Consider the following 19524-nt stretch of genomic DNA (forward strand, 5'->3'; position numbering starts at 1 on the left):
CAGTACAAACATGTTACTCTATAGGGTAGCAGGGAACATATCCTCCTTGATTCAGAGTAAATTGCCTGCACTGAAAGCTGTGGAGATTGAGGATTTGGAGCACCCAATTACTGAAGAACTATTGCAGGCTATCAAAACACTGAAACTGGGCAAAAGACAAGACCGGGGCGGGCTAACTGCACAATTATTTGTACATTTATTAAAAAACTCTTCTTTTACAGACTTTTAACTCACTCAGCAAACCTCAGGACATTCCTCCTCCTATTTAGCTCATATCACAGTACTACCCAAACCCAAAAAAGACATGACAGATTGCGAAAGTTATAGGCCAATTTTGCTTCTAAACTTGGACCTGAAATTACTAGTGAAGATCTTGGTCAACTGTCTTAGACCTCTTTTGCCAAAGGTAATTGGGCCTGAGCAGGTTGGCTTTATGTCAGGTTGAGAAGTTAGAGAAAATGTGATTAAAGCGGTAAACCTGGTTCATAGGATGAGGTTGGCCAAAGTCAAAGGTCTTCTCCTGTCCACAGACATTGAGGAGGCCTTCAATAGGGTGGCATGGGATTATATTTTTGCTACATGTAGCCATGTAGGCTTAGGCACTCATATGATGACTTGAATTTCTTCTCCATATCGCAGGCCTTCCGTCAGAGTTATGATTAATGGCTCTTTCTGAACCAGTATCAATAACGAATGGTACAAGACAAGGTTGCCCTTTGTCTCCGTTGTTATTTATTTTGACTCCAGAAACATTCATTTGCACTGTAAACCTTAATTCTTCTACACGTGGCTTGATGGTCCAGGGTATATAGTTTAAATCCGCTGTCTACTCTGATGATCTTCTTTTTTTGTCACAACTCTGCACTTCCACACCCAACTTATTGGCAGTCTTCCAAGATTTCAGCTATGTAATTAACTTAAAAAAAATCTGAAGCCTTGAATATATCCCTCACCACTAATGAACTAATAGAGCTACAATAATCTTGCCCAGTCAACTGAGAACCTAAGACGCTAAAATATTTGGAAATCTGGATTATCTGCAACCCTAGTAATATATTCAAATGCAATTTATTTCCCTCCTCTGCTATTCGCCATAGAACACAATCTTAAACAATGGACAGCAAAAAAATGTCTAATGGTTTAGTAAAGCATCCATTATTAAAATTATGATTTTACTGCATTTAGTTTATACCATGCATGCACTCCTCATTGTTATTCCATCTATGTTCTTTAAGTTTATGAAGACGATTCAAGCATAATTTGTTTGGGCACATAAAAAAAAAACACATTTAAGGTACCATCTCTTGACAAAATCTCAATTTAAGGGGAGCTTGGGTCTCCCAAACTTTTAACAATATTATCATGCCATTCATATTGCCAGAATTGTAGACTGGAACTGCCATGCAGACACAAAAGATTGGGTTGCCTTGCAATGCTTTTTTCACTTACCCCTCTAGAATTTGCACCATGGATTCCACGGGCAAGGTGTCCTAAGTCCTTTCTTCACCACCCGGTAATAGGCACCACTTTACAGGCTTTCCTTTGAATAATTTTAAGGGGAGATTTCTCATCCTTCCCTGGCCTACTTACTCCTTTAGCAAATAATCCAGATTTTCTACCCAGTATAGGTAACAAACTCATTCCTACCAAGACGTCAACCAGTCTTCTTTTGGTTACTCATTCTTTTAAATGCGGAATATTTAAAACCAGTTCCACATTGATGGAGGAATGGCAAACAGAGGTGTTTCCATATTGGATGTAGATTCAAAGCCGGCGGAGGCTCTTTACCACATGATCAGCCGTGTCCAATCACGGCTAATCACAATGTTAATAGGAAAAGCTGTTGATCGGCTTTTCCTCACTCGCGTCTGACAGACGCGAGTAGAGGAGAGCCGATCGGCGGCTCTCCTGACATGGGGGGTCTGCGCTGATTGTTTATCACCGCAGCCCCCCTCGGATGCCCACACTAGACCACCAAGGAAGCCGCCAGGACCACCAGGGAAGGGGGCAACATGTGAATGGCCAGGTATGTACCCCATGGCCATCCACATGTGCAAAGTATGCCCAATCTGTGCCAATCAGTGCCCACAAATGAGCACTGACTGGCACCATTATATATCAGTGATGCCACCCATCAGTGTAATCAGTGCCACCAATCAGTGTCATCAGTGCCACCAATCGGTGTCCATCAGTGCCACCCATCAGTGCCCATCGGTGCCACCCATCAGTGCCCACCTATCAATGTCCATCTGTGCCACCTATCAGTGCCACCCATAATTACCCATCAGTGCCACCCATAAGTACCAATCAATGCCACCTACAAGTGCTCATCAGTGCTGCCAATGAATGCCCATCAGTGCCACCTATGAGTGCCCATCAGTGGCGCATACCAGTGCCACCTATTAGTGCCCATCAGTGCCGCCTATCAGTGCCCATCATCAGTGGCCATCAGTGCCACCTCATTGGTGCCACCTCATCGGTTCCCATCAGTGCCTCCTTATCAGTGCCCATCAGTGCAGCCATATTAGTGCCCGTCATTGAAGAAGAAAACATACTTATTTACAAAAATTTTTAACAGAAACAAAGAAAAACGTGTTTTTTTTCAAAATTCAAAAACTTTTTTTATTTGTTGTGCAACAAATAAAAACCACAGGGGTGATCAAATACCACCAAAAGAAAGGTCTATTTGTAGGAACAAAATGATAAAAAATGTGTTTGGGTACAGTGTTGTATGACCATGCAATTGTCATTCAAATTGCGACAGTGCTGAAAGCTGCAAATTGGCCTGGGCAGGAAGGTGTCTAAGTGCCCGGTATTTAAGTGGTTAATAGACCTTTAATGGCATTTGAATCACTGTCTCAAAGGTGACAGAGTCAAAAAAGTTACCACTTTATCATACTCCTGGTTACAACAGAAATCAGATGAAAGATCTGATGAAACAAGGAACAATGGTCATCCACGTTGCACATTGACATCTCAGACCAACAATAGGTGAACTCCTGTATTCTAGCTCACAAACGCTCACTGAGTACCAGAAGGACTCAGGAAACCTCTTACAAGATTTTAACTCAGTGATACTCAACCTCTAATAAACCTAAATATTGGTTACCCCAAGCTTCTGACATCTGTTAGAGGTGTGGGCAAGCTCAAGGTAACATGGTTATAAAAAAAAATCCCAAGCTTTGAACATCTCACAGAGCACTGTTCAATCCCTCATCAGAAAATGGAAAGAGTATGGCACAACTGCAAACCTACCAAGACATGGTCTTCCAGCTAAACTGACAGGCCGGGCAAGGAGAGCATTCAGAGAAGCAGCCAAAAGGCCCATGGTAACTCTGGAGTAACTGCAGAGATCCACAGCTCAGGTAGGAGAATCTGTCCACAGGACAACTATTAGTCAGGCACTCCACAAATCTGGCCTTTATGGAATAGTGGCAAGAAGAAAGCCATTGTTGAAAGAAAGCCATAAGAAGTCCTGTTTGCAGTTTGCGAGAAGCCATGTGAGGGACACAGCAAACATGTGGAAGAAGGTGCTCTGGTGGCAGAAACCATGAAATCAGACCGAGACAGAAGTACAGTTAAATCACACTTGTTTAATAATAAAAGTAAAAAAAACAAACGTAGTCAAAACCTAGTAACTGGAACTGATAGTCAGCCAAACCAGAAGTCAGGAATCAAAGTAGTGGAACAGCAAGTAGGATCTGGAGCCAGAAGGGACGTCAGCAAAGCCAGTCTTTAAACAGGAACGCAGGAGATGTTTCTTGTGATGTTGACCAAGGTGAAGGCAGAGACCCTCTGGACTGAATGGCTTAAGTAGGCAGGACTGATGAGGAGGATATGAACAACAGCTGAGTAACTGTGGAGAGAGATGGGAGCTGGCAATTAGCAGACAGCTGAGCGGCCAGCTCAGAGAAGGAAGGGATGAGCCCAGCCCTGACAGTACCCCCTCCTCAACGACCCCTCCCCCTCAGAGGGCCACCAGGCTTGAGGTGAAAGTGTCTATGGAAATCACGGAGGAGGACAGGGGCATGTACGTCCGAGGTGGAGACCGAAGAGCATTCCTCCGAATAGAACCCCTTCCAATGCACCAGGTACCGTATGCGCCCACAGAACCTATGGGAATCAACAATGGACTGTACTTCATACTCTTCATGGTTCTCAACCTGTACAGGGTGAGGACATGGCACCGAGGTGGTAAAGCATTTGCAGACCAAAGGTTTTAATAATGAGACATGAAATACATTTGAAATACCCATATTAGAAGGAAGGTCTAATGCGTAAGCCACTGGGTTATTCCTGCGAAGAATACGGAAAGGCCCAATAAACCAAGGTGCGAACTTCAGTGAGGGAACACAAAGTCGGAGGTTGCGAGATGACAGCCAGACCCTGTCCCCAACCTGGTAGGAAGGCGCAGGCAGGTGTCTGCGGTCAGCATGGAGTCTGTACCTATCATTAGCATGATGCAAAGCCTCCTGGACTTGTGCCCAAGTGGAACAAAGACCATGGAGATGCTCCTCTAACACAGGAATACTCTGAGGAACAAACGAGTCAGGCAACATAGAAGGTTGGAAACCATAATTCTCCATAAACTGGGACAATCAGAAAGCAGAATTCAAGGCACTGTTGTGAGCAAACTCTGCCCACGGTAATAGGTCAGACCAGTTGTTATGATGGCCAGAAATATAGTAATGTAGGAATTGCTCCAAGGACTGATTGGCTCGTTCTGTGGCCCCATTAGACTGTGGTTGATACGCAGAGGAGAAAGCAAGCTGAATTCCCAACTGTGCACAAAAGACCGGGACACAAACTGACTATCCCTGTCTGAGACAATCACCTTAGGTAGCCCATGTAAGCAAAAGATCTCCCAAGCAAAAATGGAAGCCACTTCCTTAGAAGTGGGCAGCTTCTTAAGTGGAATACAATGACACATCTTTGAGAACCGGTCAACCACCATAAGGATAACTAGAAGTTGGGTAACTCCACAATAAAATCTATAGACAGGTGGGTCCAGGGCCTCTCTCCATTGGGTATGGGTTGTAGGAGGTCCACTGGAAGGGGTCGTGGAGTCTTACTCTGAGCACACATGGAACAGGCAGCTACGAAGGCAGTTACATCAGCCCGTAGACTAGGCCACCAGAAATGTTGGGAAATGGCCCAAAAGAGTTGATTCCTCCCAGGGTGGCCAGCAGCCTTGGGAGAATGGCAGGTCTGGAACATGGCAGTATGGAGTCTTTCTGGGACACAGCAGCAGTCACAAGGTTTCTCAGGGGGAGCATGGACCTGAGCAGCAAGAATTTTGTCACCCAAAGGAGAACTGAGACTGGTGTGAATTGTAGCCAGAATACGATCAGGAGGAATCACAGGAACCGGAACCAACTGCAACTTGGAAGTGGAGGAAAATTGTCGTGATAAGGCATCAGCCCTTACATTCGTAGTACCAGGCAAGAATGAGACAATGTAATTAAAAAACTTGACAAGAAAAGAGCCCATCATGCCCTTCTGGGAGAGAGGCGTTTAGCCTTGGACAAGAATGTGAGATTCTTATGGTCAGTAAGAATGAGAACCGGTACAGTGGTACCTTTGAGGAGATGTCTCCATTCTTTCAGGGCTAAAATGATCGCCAACAGTGCTCTGTCACCAATCTTGTAATTGCACTCCGCAGGTAACAATTTCTTGGAGAAGTAACCACAAGGATGCATAGCGCTCTCAGAGGTAGGACGTTGAGACAGAAGGACGCCAACACCAGTCTCAGAAGCATCAACTTCAAGGATAAAAGGTAACGTAGGATCAGGATGTGCCAACATAGGAGCAGAAACAAAGGCAGCCTTGAGACTCTCAAAGGCCTTAATGGACTCCAGAGACCAACTCTGTGGGTTACTGTTCTTTCTGGTCATATCAGTCAGGGGCTTGACCAGAGACGAGAAGTTAAGAATAAACTTCCGATAATAGTTGCCTAAGCTCAGGAAAAGCTGCAGAGGACGTAAACCCATGGGTCGGGGCCACTGGACAACTGTCGAAAATTTCTCTGGGTCCATCGAAAAAACCAGCAGTGGAAATGACAGGAATTTAACCTGTTCACGATGGAACTCGCACTTCTCCAGTTTACAATAGAGATTGTTCTCTTAGTTTCTGAAGCACACGTAAATCTCGGAGGACATCGTTAATAAATTCCTGAAAAACTGCCAGGGTGTTACAAAGGCAAAAAGGCATTATGAGGTACTTATAATGACCTGTTTTGGTATTAAACGCAGTTTTCCACTCACCTCCCTCCTTAATTCTCACAAGATTGTATGCCCCTCTCAAATCAAGCTTAGTGAAAACCGTTGCTCCCTTGAGGCGGCTAAATAACTCCTTAATCAATGGAATCGGATAGGCATTCTTAATCGTGAAAAGATTGAGACCCCTATAATCAATACAAGGTCTCAGTTCACCACTCTTCTACTTCACAAAGAAGAAACCAGCACCAGCAGGAGACTAGGATTTGCGGATGAAACCTCGAGAAAGTGCATCTGCAACTTACTCCTCCATGGCCTTATCCTCCAAGACCGACAAAGGGTAAACCCTGCCACGAGGGGGTATGGCCCCAGGTTGAAGGTCAATTGCGCAATCATGTGGCTGGTGTGGAGGCAAACTACCGGCTTGACCTTTGTCAAAGACATCGCTAAAACCACAGTACTCCTCTGGCAGGGAGGAGAGTGAGGAGGTGCACAGAACCTTGGCTACCTTCTGGAAGCAGGTCTCATTGCATTGTGGTGACCAGGAGAGAACCTCAGCACGGAGACAATCAAAAGTGGGGTTGTGCCTCTGTAACCAAGGATAACCAATAACCAGCAGAAACTTGGGTGAGGAAATAACTTGGAATTGGACTTGGAATTAACTCATGGTAAAGAGCCCCTACGGCCATGGACAACGGAACCATCTCATGAGTCACATGGGCAGGCTGTAGAGGTCTCCCATCAAGAGCCTCAATGGCAAGTGGAGTGTATTGCAGCTGCAGCGGAATCAAGTGCTTTGATACAAAGGCAGCATTAATGAACAGGTCTGCAGCCCCAGAGTCGATTAGAGCCTGTATCTCGATGGACGACACTGCCTAAGAAAGGGTAACCAAAACCAGGGGTTTAGCCTTCTGAATAACTGGGGATGAAACAACGCCACCTAAGGTCTGTCCGTGGCAGGACCTTAAGGTTCGGGTGTTCACTGGATGACTAGGACAAGACTTCAAAAAGTGACCTGCCTGGCTACAATAAAGGCACAATCTCTCCCTCCTCCTAAAGGTTCCCTCATCCGCAGAGAGACGCGTGAAACCCAAGTGCATGGCTTCACCTTCACTGACCGACTCAGCACCAGGAGGCATGGGAGGTGAGGGAGGCACGGTTGGGGCTGCAAAACTCGAAGACAAACGTACAGGAGGCTTCCCCAAGCGCTCCTTAAAAGAGAGTCTTTCTCTGAGTCTGGAGCCAATGAGAATGGCAAACGTGATCAACTTCTCCAGCTCAGTGGGTATATCTCGGGCTGCTATCTCATCCTTGATGGTATGCCGAGAGACCATGAGAAAAAGAAGCCACAAGGGCCTCATTGTTCCACACAACCTCTGCTGCCAGAGTATGGAATTCAATGACGTAGTCGGCAACAGTTCTAGTACTCTGCGGTATGTCGTGACAGGGAAGTCAGTGAGCTGTATGTAGTGACAGGGAAGTCAGTGAGCGGTATGTAGTGACAGAAGTCAGTGAGCAGAATGAAGTGACAGAGAGGTCAGTGAGGGTATGTAGTGACAGAGAGGTCAGTGAGCACTATGTAGTGACAGGGAAGTCAGTGATGGGTATGTAGTGACAGAGAGGTCAGTGAGCGGTATGTAGTAACAGAAATGTCAGTGAGCGGTATGTAGTGACAGGGAGGTCAGTGAGCGGTATGTAGTGACAGAGAGATCAGTGAGCGGCATGTAGAGACAGAGATATCAGTGAGCGGCATGTAGTGACAGAGAGGTCAGTGAGCGGTATGTAGTGACAGAGAGGTCAGTGAGCGGTATGTAGTGACAGAAATGTCAGTGAGCGGTATGTAGTGACAGGGAGGTCAGTGAGCGGTATGTAGTGACAGGGAGGTCAGTGAGCGGCATGTAGAGACAGAGATATCAGTGAGCAGCATGTAGTGACAGAGAGGTCAGTGAGCGGTATGTAGTGACAGGGAGGTCAGTAAGCGGTATGTAGTGACAGAGAGTTCAGTGAGCAGTATGTAGTGACAGAAGTCAGTGAGTGGTACGTAGTGACAGAAGACAGTGAGTGGTACATAGTGACAGAAGACAGTGAGTGGTATGTAGTGACAGAGAGGTCAGTGAGCAGAATGTAGTGACAGGGAGGTCAGTGAGCGCTATATAGAGACAGAGGGGTCAGTGAGTGGTATGTAGTGGCAGGGAGGTCATTGAGCGCTATGTAGTGACAGGGAGGTCAGTGAGCGCTATGTAGTGACAGGGAGGTCAGTGACCACTATGTAGTGACAGGGAGGTCAGTGAGCGCTATGTAGTGACAGGGGGGTCAGTGAGCGCTATGTGGTAACAGGGAGGTCAGCGAGCGCTATGTAGTAACAGGGAGGTCAGTGAGTGTTGTGTAGTGACAGGGAGGTCAGTGAGCACTGTGTAGTGATAGGGAGGTCAGTGAGCGCTAGGTAGTGACAGGGAGGTCAGTGAGCGCTATGTAGTGACAGGGAGGTCAGTGAGCGCTATGTAGTGACAGGGAAGTCCTCCATGCCAATGACAAGGATCCCTCCTTTCTGCACCATCCTAGCAATGACATGTTCCCCCAGCCCTGATGCTGCTCAAATTGACACAAACAAATCTGGGGCCCCTCAAGAGTTGAGGTTAAGGCTGCTTTCACACTGGGGCATCGGCGTCGTCGGCAGGAATGCGCCCCTATTTTTAGCGGCGCTTTACAGTCGTTTTTGCAGAGGTTTTCGGCCGCTAGCGAGGCTTGACCTTTGTATTGGATTATCTGTGTCAGTGAGTGGTACATAGTGACAGAGAGATCAGTGAGTGGTATGATGTCACCGGATGACCCCGCCCCTTATGACGGCACAGTCCGGGGGCATGATGGGACTGTGCCATCATAAGGGGCGGGGTCACCCAGTGACATCACACGGTGACCATGCCTATATAAGTCGCCGCACACCTCACAGGCGACATTATAGCAGGAGAGAGTGTCATGTCAACATCAGAAGAAGAGAAGAGGGGAGAAGACGACGAAGAAGACCGGGCCCCCCGCTAGCAAAAGAGCTGGAAGAAGATAGCGGGGGAGTCCGGCAGAAGATACCAGAGAAGAAACAGACAGCGACAAAAGAACCGGACAGCGGCAGAAGACCAGGCCCCCACCAGCAAAAGAGCTGGAAGAAGATAGCGGGGGAGTCCGGCAGAAGATACCGGAGAAGAACCAGACAGCGACAAAAGAACCGGACAGCGCCAGAAGACCAGGCCCCCACCAGCAAAAGAGCTGGAAGAAGATAGTGGGGGAGTCTGGCAGAAGATACCGGAGAAGAACCAGACAGTGACAGAAGAATCAGACAGCGGCAGAAGACCGGGCCCCCGCCAGCAAAAGAGCTGGAAGAAGATAGCCGGGGAGTCCGGCAGAAGATACCGTAGAAGAAATGGATAGTGACAGAAGAACCGGACAGCAGCAGAAGACCGGGCCCCCGCTAGCAAAAGAGCTGGAAGAAGATAGCGGGGGAGTCCGGCAGAAGATACCGGAGAGCGGAGAAGAACCAGACAGTGGGAGAAGACCGGGCCCCCGCTAGCAAAAGAGCGCAAAAGAGCAGAAGATAGCAGAGGAGCCCGTCAGAAGAACCGGACACTGGGAGAAGAGGCCGGACAGCGCGGAGAAGAACCGGACACCGGGAGAAGAGGCCGGAGAGCGCAGAAGAGACCCCCGAAGTCGGAAGAAGACCCCTGGAGCTACTTAATAAATTACTTTAAACAACTGTCTAGTGTGTTTTTTTTCTTGACACTTTTGTCCCCCCAGGTGAATGGGTAGGGGTACCATGTACCCCATACTCATTCACATAGGTTGGGGGGCCAGGATCTGGGGATCCCCATATTAAAGGGGGCTCCTGGATTCTGATAAGCCCCCCGCCGCAGACCCCGACAACCAACAGCCAGGGTTGTCAGGAAGAGGCCCTTGTCCTCATCAACATGGGGACAAGGTGCTTTGGGGTGGGGGGGCCGCAGCATGCCCCCTTCCCCAAAGCACCCATCCCCCATGTTGAGGGCATGAGGCCTGGTACGGTTCAGGAGGGGGGCAGCTTGCTCGTCCCCACCCCCTTTCCCGACCGGCCAGGCTGCGTGTTCGGATAAGGGTCTGGTATGGATTTTGGGGGGACCCCCACGACGTTTTTTTGGCGTAGGGGGTTCCCCTTAAAATCCATACCAGACCGAAGGGCAGTGGTATGCTCTTGGAGGGGAACCCATGCCGTTTTTTTATGTAAAATTTGGCATGGAGTTCTCCCTCAAGATTCATACCACAGTGCCTTGTATTGGCGGGGATCCAAGTCGGATCCCCGTGCTTGTCACTCATTGGGAAAGGAAAAAACATTTTTTCATTTCCTGATGAGCGAGCCAGCACGGCGCTGCTATCTGCAGCTGACACAGTGCACTGCGATTACCTGCGGTTATGTGTGGATAGCTGCGCTAAATCGCTCCTGGACGCAGTCAATTCTATTTTTTCTATCTGCACCAAACCGCATGTAATCAAAACGCAGTGTGTGAATGGGGCCATAGGAAAGCATTGTGTGCGTTTACCTGCGGTAGAAAACGCAGCTAAAAGCACAATTCTATCCGTCCGTGTGAAAGGGGCCTAAGGCCCCTTTCACACTGGGGCATTTTTCAGGCGCTATAGCGCTAAAAATAGCGCCTGAAAAATGCCCTAAAGAAGTGGCTCCATTCACTCCAGTGTGAATCAGGCTTTCACACTGGAGCGGTGCGCTAGCAGGACAGTAAGGCCGCTTTTACACTGGGGTGGTGGGGGCGTCTGCGGTAAAGTGGCGCTAAAAATTTATTGGCTTTATTGGCGTTTTAGCGGCATTATTTGGCTGCTAGCGGGGCGGCTTTAACCCCCTGCTAGCGGCCAAAAAGGGGTTAAATCCACCCGCAAAACGCCGCTGGCACAGCATTTTGCCGGCGGTATCACAGCGCTGCCCCATTGATTTCAATGGGGAGGAGCGGTGAGTTCACCGCTCCAAAGAAGCTGCTGTCAGGACTTTTTGTGATGCCCTGCCAGCGCACCACTCCAGTGTGAAAGCCCTCACTGGAGTGAATGGAGCCGCTTCTTTAGGGCATTTTGTAGATGCTATTTTTAGCGCTGTAGCGCCTAAAAACGCCCCAGTGTGAAAGGGGCCTAAAAAAAGTCCTGCTAGCAGCACCTTTGGAGCGGTATATAAACCGCTCCTGCCCATTGAAGTCAATAGGACAGCGAGGCTATACCGCCGGCAAAATGCCGCTGCGGTGGCGTTTTGCGGGCAGATTTATATAAACCCCTTTTCACCCGCTAGTGGGGGTTAAAACCGCTAGCGGCCAAATACCGCTGGTAAATCGGCTCTAAAAATAGCGCCGTTTTACCGCTGCTGCCCGCACCGCCCCAGTGCGAAAGGGGCATAAGGCTCGGACCTGAGGACCTGAACGGACACTCCATAGACCTCTATGGAGGGTGGTATGTCAGTGGTGACATGTCCACTGACATCCGACCCACTCCAACTTGAAAAAGTGTAACGGAGGAAAAACCTATTTTTCCATCCGTCATCGGATCAGGTGACGACGGAGTCTATGGTCCGTCATCATCCGATCCCCTATAGAGGAGAGCGGCACTCTGACAGGTCCGTCCCTGCACAGTGTGCAGAGACAGACCTGTCATCTGCCTGCTCAGCAGGGATCCACGGAGCGATCCCCCGCTGAGCAGACCGGGCTCCATACACGGACACGTTTGTGTTAAAGGACCCTAAGGCCAACGCCCTTTGTACAAAAATCCACGGGAAAATTTGTACAAAGTCCCATCGTCCCACCAGAAATTCAAGTTTTCATATCTTTAAAGGTCACCATACACTGGCCAATCAGTTAGATCTTCCATAAATTAGATTCAGTGCAAGAGCCTGTTTGATTTTCTACAATTAGAAGTAATTCTTACAGTGCATCTTCCTATTACCGCTTTAGCCTAATGCTCTCTTTCCACTATTTCAACCCCAAAGTTGCGTAATTTACAATGTGCTTTTTCGGCTTGTTTTCCACTATTGCAACTTGTCATGCCACTAGGGACTGAAAAGTTGCATCACAAGTTCTACCCCATGATTTACAATGAGTAGCGTTCATATTTGTGCAACTTCAAGTTGCAGCAACTTCAAAGTAGTCTCTGCACTACTTTGATCCCACTTTGATGCGACTTGAGGTCCATAGACCTCAAAAATACACAGGCATTGCTTCAAGATTTAGCAAAAAGTTGCGGGAAACTCGCAGCAAAAAACATGCAACTTTGGGCTTTGCAATAGTGGAAACCGAGCCTTAATGTCATGCGACTAGTTCAAAACATCGGAGAAAAAGTCGCACTGAAGTTGGAACAAAGTAGTGCAAGAACTTTTTTTGGAGTTGCACCAATTGGAACAGGGGAACATTGAAATACATATGTTTTGACTTGTCCTGCGACTTCACGTGTCAAGTCGCACAACAACTCGCAGTAGTAGAAAGAGAGCCTAAGGCCACTTGGGACTGAAAAGTTGCATCACAAGTTCTACCCCATGATTTACACTGAGTACCGTTCATATGTGTGTGACTTGCTTATGCCCATGCGCACATGCCGTATACACAGCGGGCACACATCTTTATTACAGAAATCCATATTTGGCATGGAAAAAACCACTTGCTTACTGGGCACTTAAACCCCCCTGCTGTGCAGACCAATTTTCAGCGCTGATGCACTTTGAATGACAATTGCGCGGTCATACTTAGCCAAATGTTTTTTTTTTTTTTTTTGTTTTTTTTTTAAAGTTCTCACAAATAGAGCATTCTTTTGGTGGTATTTGATCACCTCTGTGGTTTTTTCTTTTGTTCAAAAAAAAGAAAAGAGCTTTTTATAAATAATTTTGTATATTTTTGGATATTTTGATATTAAATTTTGCAAACAGGTAATTTTTCTCCTTCATTGATGTACGCTGATGAGGCGGTACTGATTGGTTACACTGATAGGCAGCACTGCTTGGGACCACTGGTGGGCATTGATAGGTGGCACTGGCAGGTGGTACTGATGGGCACAGATGAGGCAGAATTGCCTCTTTGGGACCAATGTCCCTTGCACCTAAGCCGGTGATCAGCTTTTATTTTTATCCTCATGCTGTCAGCGTGAGGAGAAAAAATAAACAATTACCGAGCTTTAATTTACATCATGTGATCAGCCGTCATTGGATGACAGCTAATCGCGTGGTAAGGGGCTGGGATCGGCCCTTACTTCGATCTGTGATCACTCGAGTCTCAGTGACTCAGTGCGCCCTGCAGGTAGCACATAGGACGGGCTCCCTATGATAGCCTCCCAGAAATTCAGGTCCACGCTGTGGCCGTCATTTGGCTATGGCACAGACACCAAGTGGTTAATAGAAAAACAGATCCAGATTTCTAGGACTAGCCAAAAATAATGTTTAGAGTCAAAGACAACTGATGACTTTCTATTAAAGGTCTAAATGGGCCATTAACATGCATCACAATTGAACTTAGGAATGTGTCTTTGCAAAGTTAAACTAATTAAAATCCTTTCTTATTTTTGCTTGGGGATAGACTGCAGAGGGATTCAAAGTTTTGTCAGATGTCTACACCCCTGATAGGGTGAAGACACCTCCCAAATTTTGCTAATTTCTCATTCAAAATTATTCGCTTCCTGTAACATAGCCAAACAGGAAGTGAGGGTAAAACCCTACCAATGTATGTCCTTGGGGACACACAGGTCAATCCAAATAGTTTCCCCATTCGGGAAATTGTACTCTAGCATTTTGCCATGTACATCCCAAATTATTATGTATCTTGGGGTTTATTTACTAAAAGGTAAATCCACTTTGCACTACAAGTGCACTTAAAAGTGCAGTTGTTGGAGATCCGAGCAGGACATGCAAGGAAAAGAAGAAAAAAAAAATCACTAGCACTTCCCCTCTGATTTTCATCAACTACACTGGTATTGCAGAAAGGATTTGCCTTTAATAAACCCAAAAATACCTAATTAATAAAGTGCTAGAGTGCAATTTGCATGATGGGGACACTAGTTAGATTGACCTGTGTGTCCCCAAGGAAAAATATTGTTAGGATTTCACTTTCACTTCCTGTTTGGCTATGTGCCAATTTTAAGAAAAGGGACACAAAGCCCAACCAAAAAAAAAAAAAATCTTGATTTCCCTCAAATATACACAATTAGAATAGGATTGTCTTCAGCTTGATTTTAGTTCAGTGCTCTAAATCAGTGCTTCTCAACCCTGTCCTCAAGAACCCCCAACAGGCCATGTTTGCAGGTTTTCCTTCATCTTGCACATGTGCTTGAAATCAAAGTCAATGGCTTTGTATTTTGGACAGCTGTTTTAGATAAGATACATTTCCTAAACATGTCCTGTTGGGGGGTACTTGAGGACTGAGGCTGAAAACCACTGCTCAAAAAACGGAAAATTGTATCATACTTACCGTAATTTTCCTTTCCTGGTGCCTATCCATGGCAGCATGCTGGTGATAGAGCTCCGCCTCGACTCCTCCCTCAGGACTAGTGAATAGCATAAATTAAAGGCATAGTCCCTCCCCCAACATTCTCCGTAAAATAGAATACCGAGGGTGGGAGCGTATGCTGCCATGGATAGGCACCAGGAAAGGAAAATTACGGTAAGTATGATACAATTTTCCTTTTTACTGGTGCCTCCATGGCAGCATAGTGGTGATAAATAACTAGCTGACACGGGTGGGATAATGCTTAACAATAAATGTTTAATTAGAATGGGACATTGCAGCCTGAACTGCCCTCCTCCCGAACTCAACCATTGTGAGAGCTCCTGGATCAATATGGTAGTGTCTGAGGAACGTATTGCGAGAAGACCAGGTGGCGGCCCTGCACACCGTCTCTAATGAAACGTTAGCCCTTGCTGCCAAGGAGGTTGAGACTGCCCTTGTAGAATGAGCATTCACTCGGGATGGAGGTTCCATATTCTTCATCCTGTAGGCCTTCTGGATTAACTTTACCACCCAAGATGCCAGAGTTCTGATGGAAGCTTCTTTTCCCCTATATTTACCGAATGGAACAATAAAAAGTCTTTCCGAGTTCCTGAAGGATCTAGTGGCCTCTAGGTAGAGCACTCTGGATATGTCCAGCTCGTGACATGATTCCGAATCCGCTTCAGCAAATACTGGTAGTGCCCAAGGCTCCAAAAGGTGGCTTGGAGTAGCGACCTTAGGTGTGAACCCCCGAAGGGGACGAAGCTCCACTCTATCGTGGAAGAAAGAGATGTGGTCCTCACCTATCCCTAAAGAGTGGAGTTCTGAGATCCTTCTGCCAGATGTAATGGTTAGCAGGAAAACCGTCTTTAGTGTTAGGTTCCATATTGCCACTTGTTCCACTGGGGCAAAGGGATGGTCAGAGAGGACTTCAAGGACCAGGGATAAATCCCATTTGGGAAAAGACCGTCTGACAGGTGGGCGAATCTTTAACACTCCTCTGAGGAAAGTGACTACTAAAGGCTCTTCTGCCCATCTTTTATTTGTTGCGGCCGAAATTGCTGCTACTTGCACTTTGAGGGACCTTAGGCCAAGACCCAGATCAAGTCCTGTCTGGAGGAAACCTAGAACATCTGATGTAGAAGGAAGGATTGGATCAAACTCATTTGAGGTAGCAAATGACAAGAACTTGTCCCATATTTTTGAATATATAGCATTGGTTGCTGGCTTCCTAGCTCCTAGGAGGGTTGTTATGACCCCTGGGGAACATCCTAGGGACTCAAACCTTCGCCTCTCAACCTCCAGATTCGAAGATTCAGCTTCTGAGGGTTTGGATGAACTAAACTGCCCTGCGTCAGAAGTTGAGGGAAAGGAGGGATCCTGATTGGAGAGCTCACACTGAGGCGCATAGCTAGAGGAAACCAGGGTCTCTTCAGCCAATATGGAAGTACTGCCAGTACCTGGACTGTCTCTCTGAGAAGCCTCAGGAGGAACTTGAATATTAATGGCCGGGGGGGAAGGCATATGCGGTGGTGAACCTCCAGGGGCATGACAGGGCATCTACTTCCTCGGCTTGCGTATACGGCAGGCGAGAGAAGAATCTGGTCATTTTGGCATTCTCCGGAGTGGCAAATAGGTCTAACTGAGGAGGATCCCAGAGGTTGGCAATCTGACGGAAGACCTGGGGATGAAGGGCCCACTCGTTGTTGTCCAAGAAGTTCCTCGACAGCGTGTCTGCTTCCGTGTTCAACCTTCCCGGGAGATACATCGCCCTGAGGTCTAAAATGTTCTTTTCTGCCCAGAGCATAATTGGCTCTACTTCCCTGAGGAGTGATGTGCTGCGAGTGCCCCCCTGCTTCTGCAGATACACGACAGCTGCCCTGTTGTCCAGGCGTAAAAGTACTCTCTGGCCTCTGATTTGAGATGCCAATGAAGTCAGTGCCAAGAACGCTGCTCTCATCTCCAGGATGTTGGATACCACTCCCTGGGTGGAACAGGACCATCTCCCCTGTATCCTGGTTTCCCCGCAATGGGCTCCCCAGCCTTGTCCACTTGCGTCGGACGTAACTGTGATCCAGCGGAGGGAATCCAGATGACGAGGTTTGGAGAGGTTTTCCGGAAGGGTCCACCAATGAAGACTCCTGCGCATTGCTCCCGTCAGCAGAATTGTCTGAGAGAGTTGTTGTTTCTTCCACTGCGCCAAGAATGAGGCTCAGGCATTGTGACGCCGTTAGGTACAGGCTCGTGATGGTTTTGACCATCTTCTGGATGATAATCCTCATCTTCAGAGATGGTAATGATACTGTCCCCTCCTGGGTGTTGAACATTGCACCTAGATAGATCATCCGCTGTGTAGGTGCAAGCTGACTCTTTTCTGAGTTTATCAACCATCCTAGTTCTCTCAGGGACTGGAGAAGAATGTCTCGGTGATATACCAACTGATCCAGACTGCTTGCTAGGAGGAGGATGTCGTCTAAATAGTGGTATATCCTCAAACCCCTCTCCCGCAGGGGAACCAGGGCAGATATTAGAATCTTGGTGAATACCCTGGGGAAGGTGCACAGACCGAAGGGCAGGGCTTGAAACTGCAGGTGGGTCTGTCCTACTGCAAATCTGAGATACCTCTGAAAGGCAGGTAGAATTGGCACGTGTAGGTACGCATCCTGCAGATCGACTGAAATCATCCAATCTGTTGGCTGCACTGCCTGAATAATTGTTTGTAGAGACTCCATCTTGAAGCTTTCGTGGTGTATGTGCCTGTTGAGCCTTTTTAGATCTATCACAGGCCTCCATCCACCCGTTCTCTTTGGGACCAGAAACAGAGTGGAATAGAAGCCTGCGAAGCGCTCTGCCAAGGGAACCGGCACAGCTGCTCCCTGAAGCTGTAGTGACGATACGAAGTGTCTTAGGGCTTGAGCCTTCAGTGGAGAGGATGGAATTTCTGTTCTCTTGAAAGAATTTTGAGGTGGAGGATGAGAGAAACTCCAAAAGTGCCCCCATTGGATTGTTGACAGGACCCAGGGATCCTGGCATTTGTTGGTCCAGACTGGAAAAAAAGAACTTTAGCCTGGCTCCCACCGGGAGTGTCTGGGCTAATCTGGCATCAAAAAGATTGCTTCTGCTCATGTGGAGTCGGAGGGGCCTTCGACTTTCTGCCCAAAAAGGATGCCTGAGTGCCCCTCCAGGGTCTTCTGCTGTCTCTGGACTGCCTTGATTGTCTAAAATCCCTAGGATTTGACTGGCGGAACCTAGAAGAACCCCCTCTGGATCTCCGCATCCTTCTGTCTTGGGGAAGCATACCTGACTTTCCTCCTGACAACCTAGATATGGCTTTATCTATCTTGTCTCCAAATAATGCCTTCCTGTCGAATGGGATTTTGCACCAATTTTGCTTGGAAGCTACATCCGCCGTCCAGGGTTTCAACCACAAGGCCCTTTTCGCCATTACTGAGTGCAGCATAGATCTTGCTGAACACCTAATCGTGTCTATAGCTGCTACTCCAACGAAGTCTGCTGACAACCTAATTTCCTCCAAGGCTTTAATTATGTCCTGCTTGTGGATGTCCTGGCGCAGAGCCGTTTCAATGTTATCCGTCCAAGCTCTAGTGGCATTAGACACGGAGGTGACTTACATGCTGCTCCTGCAGCTAAATAGCTCCTCTTGAGGTCCAGGTTGATTCGTCTGTCAAGAGGGTCCTTGAAAGAAGCGGAATCTTCCATAGGTAGGGTGATATTTTTTGAGAGTCGCACCACTGATGCGTCTACCACAGGCATGGAGTTTAATGACTGCATTCCTGACTCCAGTAAGGGATACAGTTTATTGAAATGGCCCAATGACAGCTTTTTATCAGTCTTTGACCACTCATTGTGAATGATTTGGCTAATTTCGCCCATCAAAGGGAAGAAAGCCTGTTTTCTTTTAAGGAATAGGAAGTAGCTTTGTGCTTCCTGGGGAGGTTCTTCAGCATCCTCCCAGGCTATTGCAGCTCTGACTGCCTGGATGAATGGTTTTACCAATGAATGGCTGAAGCCAGAAGGATGTGACGAATCCCCCGAGAGGTCTTCAGGTGGGGAATCTCTGGCCGGTCGGCCTGATGGAGGTAGAGGAGTACTGGCTGCGGAAGGACCGGGAAGATTAAGTTCAACATCCTGAGCCTGGGACGTCTGCGGGACTGGCTGAGCGGGAACCAAAGCCGCAAGCTCAGAGAAGGACTCCTTCATAGTTCTTTTGAGCAGGTCCACAACCTGTTGATTTTCTAACTCGCGGCTGGACGCATAGTCCGCAAAACAGTCCTTGCAAACTACTTTGTTCGGCAGCGGACTAGCCCCACAGGTCCAGCACTTCTTCTTCGTAAAGGATCTAGGAGAGGGGGACCGATCCCGTCTTCTGGATCTTGATCTATGTCGAGAAGAATGGGACTCACGTCTTGACAAGCGGGACCGGTGGCGTGAAGAACGAGATCTGCGACTTGGGCTGTCGTCAAAGCGGTGCCTTGAGGATTTTTCGGTCCTCTTGGAGTGGGCAGGGCTATGATTTTAAGAAAAAAACATGTCAGGCCAGCGAGCGCACTTTTTTTTTTTTTTTATAGGTGGTCCCATACCTAACGGAAGTGTGAGGATCCTTGTTGCGAGATGAATGGCTCATTGCGGAGTTGAGCATAAGGATCAGCTGCAGAAATATAGCAAGAAAGGGAAGGAAAGAAAAAGGAGTTTTGTTTTTTTTTTTTTTTTTTTTTTAAAAGACACATTACCCGTTTTGTTCTTTTTTTTTTTAAATACTTACCACAGAGCAGCTTTAGAGAAACCTAACAGGGCACAGCCAAGGAGAC

This window comes from Aquarana catesbeiana, linkage group LG01 (assembly GCF_042186555.1).
Source record: "Aquarana catesbeiana isolate 2022-GZ linkage group LG01, ASM4218655v1, whole genome shotgun sequence".
Lineage (NCBI taxonomy): Eukaryota > Metazoa > Chordata > Amphibia > Anura > Ranidae > Aquarana > Aquarana catesbeiana.